Consider the following 7,966-nt stretch of genomic DNA (forward strand, 5'->3'; position numbering starts at 1 on the left):
ACCTTGCAGCTTGTACAGAGTTCCAGTCCGAACTCCCCGCATCAATACCAGTGCTCCCCAAACCATCTTGCAAGTATCCTTCTCGAACACTGTTTTTACACCTGCATCATCCAACTTGCTTACAAAAATTAGATTTCTGGCTAATGTATGAATATGCAGAACACCCGAAAGTGTTCTAACCCTTCCACCTTGCAACTTCAACTTTACTTTTCCATGACCAACAATTCTAGCCTTCCTATCATCCCCTAAGAAGACATCACCACCATCGTATTTATCATACTCGTAGAACCACTCTCTATGGGGAGTGAAGTGAAAGGATGCACCTGATTCAATCAACCATGCCTCGTGATCTACATGTGTACTTGAAGAAGCCAAGTACACATCCCCACCTTCATCTGAGGTGGTTTTTGCCTCTGCAGAAGTAGCATCATCAAATCTCTTTGCTTTATCAAGAGATTTATATTTATAGTCCCTTTTGTAGTGCCCTTCCTTTCCGCATTTCCAGCACACCACCTTTACAGGTTTTCCTGGAGATTTAGATCTCCCACTCGATGACTTATTTTTGTTTCTGTTCTGGGACCGTCCTCGTATAGACAAGGCATCACCATTCTAGCTCTCCATATTTTTCCTTCTCATCTCCTCCATCAGCAAGGATGAGACTATTTTATCAAACTGCAAGGCAGTTGCATTGCTACCTATTGCAATAACCAGATTATCCCATGAATCTAGTAGAGAACACAACAAACTAATGCACTTATCTTCATCTGAAATTTTAATATCAACAAACGCTAACTGACTTACCACAGTATTAAATGCATTCAGATTCTCTGTCACTAAATCTCCATCTTTCATCCTCAAGTTATAGAGATTTTTCCGCAGGAACAGTTTATTCACCAGAGACTTAAATTGGTACAAAGTCCCTAATTTTTCCCACAAAGCCTTCGTCGTAGCTTCCCCTGATACATTCAAAAATACTAAATCTGAGACACACAATCATATTGTGCTCTTTACCTTCCGATCCAACTTCTTCCATTCTTCATCGAACACTCCCATTGGTTTAGTACCCAGATCTACCGCAATCCATTGATCTTTATCCACCAACAGATCCTCCATCTTGAGTTTCCACAACTCAAAACTCTGACCATTAAATTTCTCGATCTCTATCTTTCCACTACTCACCATCTTCTTTCACCACCAGAATCGATCTCGCAGATCTCCCACTGAACAGGGTCTACCACAAGCCCGATCGAAACCCCTCAGCAACAAAGGCATCCCCTTGAAGCCAAAAATAGCTCTGATACCAAATGTAGGTTTTAACCCCATACAGAAATTACCTGCATATGAATTCTAAAACATAGAAAATGAACAATGCGAGAGCATAACACATAAAACACACATACAAAGAGATTTTCCCCTAGATCCCAAAACCGGGACTACCAGCGTGACTTTTCATTATGTTCCTTTCAATATTACAATACATATTTATACATGCCGAAGCATCCAATACCATGGATCGAAAACCATCGCGTCCAAAACCATGGACCGAAAAACCATAGGTAGGTTCGCCCAACCTAATATAGGTTAGTCATGGAAGGAATATAACACAACACAACAATATGCCCATCGCATATCGTAGACATTTGATACCATATCTTCAAATATTCTACTCTAAGTCCACGTAGTCCCCATGTTTGAGTTAGTGAGTGAGGATGATTCTAGACCTACTCTAGTGGTTCATTCTTGTTTTCTTCCTCCCTTAATTCTTCACCTGGAACCATCGTTCCCAGAATCATTAAGGCCATCTTTAGACAAGTAAGGCCACTTGCCTGAAAGTGGCAGATCCCAATTTCAATGGTTAGTTTTTCTGCTACGATCTCCACAAGATTTAGGGCCTTATCCTCCTCTCAAATTGGAGTGAAAACATCCTTTTTTAGGAAAGAAACGTTGGAAAGCTCTCATCGAGTACTATAATGGATCTTCCTCAGTTTTTGATTATTTGAAACTTCACCAGGAAGTCAGTTTTCCAAAAAGGGCCACTTCGTCGCCTCTCAAAATCAAATTTCTTCATAAAGCGACACTTGTACTCTGAGGACCACCTCTTCTGAATACTTGTCATACCATGTGACGATTTTCATCATGAGTAACCATCATTTACTCATGTTTTGATGGTCCCGACCGGGCCTAGTCTGTGTGGCAGTGTCATCGTGTCACCCTTATTCAGAGCATCCATGATGATTCACCCTTGAATTCATGGAGTCTGTTTCACGTCCTATTATATCATGTCACATTATTCCATCCATATTTTCATTCATCATGTGTTTCTCATTTTTGCTTCCAATCATAATGTCCCCATCCTCTCTGGAGTTGAGTCAGTCATTGTCGGGTCAATCATGCACTTTATGCTCTGACAAGGGAAGTTGTCTGCTTATCCCTCAGTCCCACATTTTCCATTATCCCTAGTGTTAGTCCATCAGTCACATTACTATTTTCCCTCTTGCCTTAGTTGAGGATCCTCATTACCTCATCTATCACGGGCCCTATTTTGTCAACATTAGCTCATTTATTCCAAAAGAATGGCCTAGAGGGTAGTGTATCTTGGTTCCAGCTTTCATTCTTGTTTGGCACCTCAGATCGAGCATAGGGACTTATTATTTCCCTTTGACTTCATTGTTTCATGTTCATGATTCATACACTTGATAGTCTAGTGATGCAACAGATTGTATCAGTGATTCCTGGGTGTGTGTGAGGTGTTTCAAACCTCATGAGGGGGTGGCCGTTCAGGTAGCCTCCCACATGCCCAGATGCATTCCTACTATGCTACAGCCTTAGATGAAGTTTCGCAGATTTGATGCGTTTGGTTCCTATCAATCGCATTATTCATAGCATGCATGTCTCCTTCAAATGATCCATTTAGTTTGCAGAGCCCTCCCCTGTTCAACAGGGCTTCTTGAGTTGTTTTACCCTCCCTCCCACCCAATTTTTTTAGGGAAGGGCTTTTGTATCTCATGTACTCAGGTATTAGTGTATTCAGTCCTAGTTCATGTTTTCCCAGGTGCATTATGTATATGGGACACATTATATTATTTTTTGGCTCTATTACGCCAGCATGTCATGCACCATTTAGCATGTACTTCATCACTCAATTTTATGTTTCTGGGCGAACCATTATTTTTGTACTAAGTTATCTCAGCGGGTATGGGTATGCCTCCCCCACCTCATTGAGGTTTGGTACCACAACATAAAAGGAGACTTGCATTAGTCTCTCTCCCTTTGTCCCTATCCTCTTTTAATTCAGCTTTATTGGTCTCTCTCTCTCTCTCTCTCTCTCCCCCCTATGTTGTCTAGTGATTGTGTCTTTACAACATACTTCAGCCCTACGTTTTTCTCCTAGCACTTGTATGTTGGGGGGCAATCTGTTATCACCAAAAAATTGATCATATAGCCTAATTTACTAGATGGATCAAACTACACCATGTAAAGCCACTTTTACCATAGTAAAATTGCTTTCACCATAGTAAAATTGCTTTCACTATGAGAAATTACTTAATAAACCACCTTTGTTAAATAATTTATAGTTAAACCCATGAAGAATAATTAAATAAATCACTATTTATTTCATTTTCTTCTAGGAATAATTAATTAAACCATTGTTCAATTATTATTCCTTGTCATATTTGATCCAATCATGAAAAATAAACAGACAAATCATTAATTGTCTTATTTTTCTCTAAGAATAATTAATTAATCACTAATTAATTATTATTCTTTGTTAAATTTGACTAAATCCCTTAGGAATAATTAAATAAATCCTTATTTATTTATTATTCCTTAACTAATTTCTTGAGATGATAAATAAATCATTTATTTATTTATTATTTCTAAATAAAAGTTTAAATACTTTTTCCCTCCTAACTAAATATAATAAAATATTCCAAGTGGTTATTCCAAGAATGAGACCAATAATATTTTTTTATTGCTCATTATTCGAGGATAGCTCGATATTTTGTTATAAATAAAAGGGTTTTCCATTCATTATTCACTTTTGATTATTTTCATTGTTGCACTCAATGTTGTAACTCTGATTATTTTCATTGTCGCACACCATTATTTGTTGGGTTTACACATTATAGAGGAGAGAGGCTCTACACAAGCTGAAGAATTTTGAGGATAGCCATAGAGGGGGACTGGTAACATTTATTTGTTCCCTTCACAGGTGTTATAATAAAATTATTCTTTGTATATCTGGTTTCCATTGTATGATTGGAGTTATTACTCTTTCTTTTTGTTGTTTAACTATGATTGTGGCATAGATCATAATTTTCGCAGGTTTTGTTTCTATTAGTTGCTGCGGATCTACAATGTTTAACATCCATTTATATTGTTAAGATTGTTTGTTATCCACAATCTTAAGTGGGTTCTTTTCGTACATCTTTGAGAAGAAAACACTACAACAAGTGGCACAAGCATTTTTGAGACCAAAGGGTAGTTTATGATAGGCAAATGTACCCGACGAGCAGATAAAAGAAATCTTGTGTTTGTCTTCCAGTTTAATTTCTATTCAGTTATGCCAAAGAAGCCATCCATAAAGGAAAATATAGTGTTACCAGTGCACGCATTGAGAATCTAGTTAATGAAAGGGGTAGGATAATTATCATTGGGGAAGGCTAGATTCAAGTCATGGTAATCGTCATAGACTCAAATAGTTCCTTGGTTTTTATCAACTAGAATGGGATTAGAGACCCATTTTTTCAAAGGTATAGGATAGATAAAACCATCATCAATAATTTTTTGAACTTCAGCTTTAATGGTGACTACCTTACGTGGGTTAATCGGCTGGATTTTTTTCTGAACATGCTTAGCTCCAGGATAGGTTTTAATTTCGTGTTGGACAATTTGTGGATCAATGTCAAACGTTTCATCATAAGACCATGTGAAAGCATCACAGAATTATTTGAAAAGGGTGGTGTAAGTATCAATCTCAGAAGGAGTACAATTAGCCCCAATCAAGATATTTTCCATGACACCTGGTTTCATGGAAATATTAATAGGAATAGTAGCAGAAATATTGGCCAAGTTCCCTTAAGAAGAAATGGAAAATATCCATTGGAAGTTTGGGGAAATATTGGCATTGCTAGAGGAAGCCAAGATTTGATGAGATCCATCCAAATCCTCTACATGGGGGAGAAAATAAGAACAATGATGGGGATATCCCCAAGGATGGTCAGAAATTGACATGACTTCTTGAATAGCTTCATTGGACAGTAACAGAAAGTGGAGAAAGTTACAAGAGGAAGAACGATCAATGGCCCAGGAAGGAAAAAATAAATCATCAGGTGGCACTGACATGATATCACAAGACTCATCGAATGAGGAAACCAGATGGATAGCATGGTAAGCAATTTTTGCTGGACTTAAAGGCGTAGATGTGCCATATTGATCAATCTCATATCCAACAGGCACCACCCAAGGATCGTCAAGAAGCTAGGGTCCACAAGTGCACGAAGAGATCATATGGTAGTGAGTAGTGGTAGGACTAGAAGGAGTGTTGGGTAGAAGGAGTTGAGGAAAAAATCCCATAAGAGTGGAAATTTTAAATAGTTCGGCTCCAACACTCTAAAAGTGACTAGGATGATCTCTCGTGAGTGGTACATAATTCCCCATGGTGGAAATCTAGGCTGATGACATGAAATAGTCGAGCTGATCTATAGTGACAATTTTTCCTTCATGAGGAAAGAAAAGTAAACGAAAGATAGACAAGATGATTGTGGTCATCACATAAAACCAACTACGACCAAGGAGTAGGTTGTAATCTAATGAGGCATCGACAACTTCGACATCAACATATATAATTTTCCCTCCTAACTCAATGGAAAAATTTGGAAGAACCCCTTTAGGTACAAAGTTGTGACCATCAAAGGCTTGGAGAGTGGTGTTGGACGTGGCAAGCACTAGAGAGCCAAGAGCCTTCCAGCAGGATAATGACATAACACATGTGGAAGAGCCTTCATCCACCAAAGTGCAATGAATATTCTTGTGGAAAATACACACAATGATTTGAAAATCAATCTAATGGGAAAGGCGAGGAGCGAATTTGTCAGCATTAAAGGCGATGAGACTAGAGTCAGACAGATCAACTCCACCAATGGCATACAACAAGGCCTTGCACTGTTGAGGAAAGCTTTGCAAGACCTCCAAGGAAGACATGGCACAAGAATCCTGGGAAAGATCTTCAACAATATTTTAATGTTGAGTGGTCGTGGAAGAAGGATTGTGTGTCATCTTATAAGAACACCCTTGGGGGGGGATATAGACAGGTTCCACGGGCTTATCCAAAGTGAGAGTTCCAATGGATGTAGATGGAGCTGGCGAGTCCTTAGAGAGAGAACTCGAATCATAAACATCATAATATTTAGCTCGTGTAGTCACATTTACATCTTCCTTGCGCATAAAGATGGACAAACTATGGGTGGGATGAGAAAATGGCCCCTCATTTCCCCCTTGCAGAGATAGAGGAGGCTGAGCAACCATCTGTTGTTGAGGTTGTGTAGGGAACGGATTATTCAAAACAATAGTCTATTGAGTAGATGGTGGTGAAAGAAGCCCATGGACTTCATCCATTCGAGGGCACTCATGAGTGAGGTGGTCGTTTTAACAAATTTTACAAGGGAACTTGACTTTACTATGATGTTCACTGGTGGACCCCCCCAATTCTAAGGGTTGGTTTCAGATTCCTGAGAATTTTGGTTCTTTTGTTTTTTTTCTTATTATTCTTTTTACCACCAAATTGTTGATTGTTCTTCAGTTGAGTGGACTTCACCATTAGAACATCGGTGGACTACTCAAGAGAGGGTGCTTTAGCAAATCTAGATGCACTTGTTGGGGCTTGAGATGTTATAATCAATTTCCCAAGATGGGCAACAAGCTGGCTCATGGAATTGTAAACAGACCCGATCACACCATTGACATGTGGGCCAAGATTAGGTTTTGGAGGGTTAATAGAAGGCCTAGGGGTATTAGGAAAAACTTCGTAGAGCATACCCAACTATGAATAGATAATATCCAACTATTGGGCAGCTAGAATGGCTTTTTCCTCGGTAACAACTTGAAACATGGACATAACTTTGGCAATCTGGGGTTGGAGAGAATGAATGAACCATTTACATAATATTTCATTAGGTAACTTGGTTTTCACTAGCCTCTTGAGACAATGTCACTCATGCATGTGATTAGAAATTAAAGTGGCATCATCTTGTTTGAAGTTAGATAAGAGGTCAAAGTTGATATCATACCAAGTAGGCAACAAGAAGCGTGTCAAGAAGGTTTTAGCTAGGGAGGAAAAGTCATTGTAGGATGTATTATCTAACTCGATATACCACTTTGCAGCATCCCCAGTTAACATACATTGGAATAAGCAAAGTTTAATAGAATCATCCACCAAAATATTTGATGATCACCATAAGTGATAGGTGGTAATGTGAGTGGATGGATTCTCCCCAAGCTTCCCTTCAAATGTGGGAATATTCGACAGCAATTTGGCAGGCATGGGTGGCCACCAGGGATCATGACAAATGGGGTCATTAGTCAATTTTTCTTAGTTCGGTAAATCAAGAGAGGATATGAATGAATTATGGAGTTGACTAAATTGATATAGGTAGGAGAAGCCCCTAACCAACCTTGCAGTAGAATGATGCATTTGCTGGTTAAAGAAAGGGTTCACCTTGGCATAAGCTAATTGCAGGCTAGAATGACTGGTAAATGGATGTTGCCCCTTGGGGTATGTACCTCCAGAGAGAAAAGGACCCCCAAGAGCATGGATTCTTATGGGGTTGTACCCAAGAGTAAAATAAGGACCACTCTGCGTAGTAAGACCGACATAAGGAGGATAACCCATGTGAGAGATGACACGAGCAACGAGCTTGCCCCCAGGTAAACTAGCCCCTCAAGGAAAAGTACTAGTAGGTGGCAC

Source organism: Pinus tabuliformis, chromosome 6 (assembly GCF_031772625.1).
Source record: "Pinus tabuliformis cultivar Carrire ecotype Pingquan chromosome 6, CPIR1, whole genome shotgun sequence".
NCBI classification, from domain to species: domain Eukaryota; kingdom Viridiplantae; phylum Streptophyta; class Pinopsida; order Pinales; family Pinaceae; genus Pinus; species Pinus tabuliformis.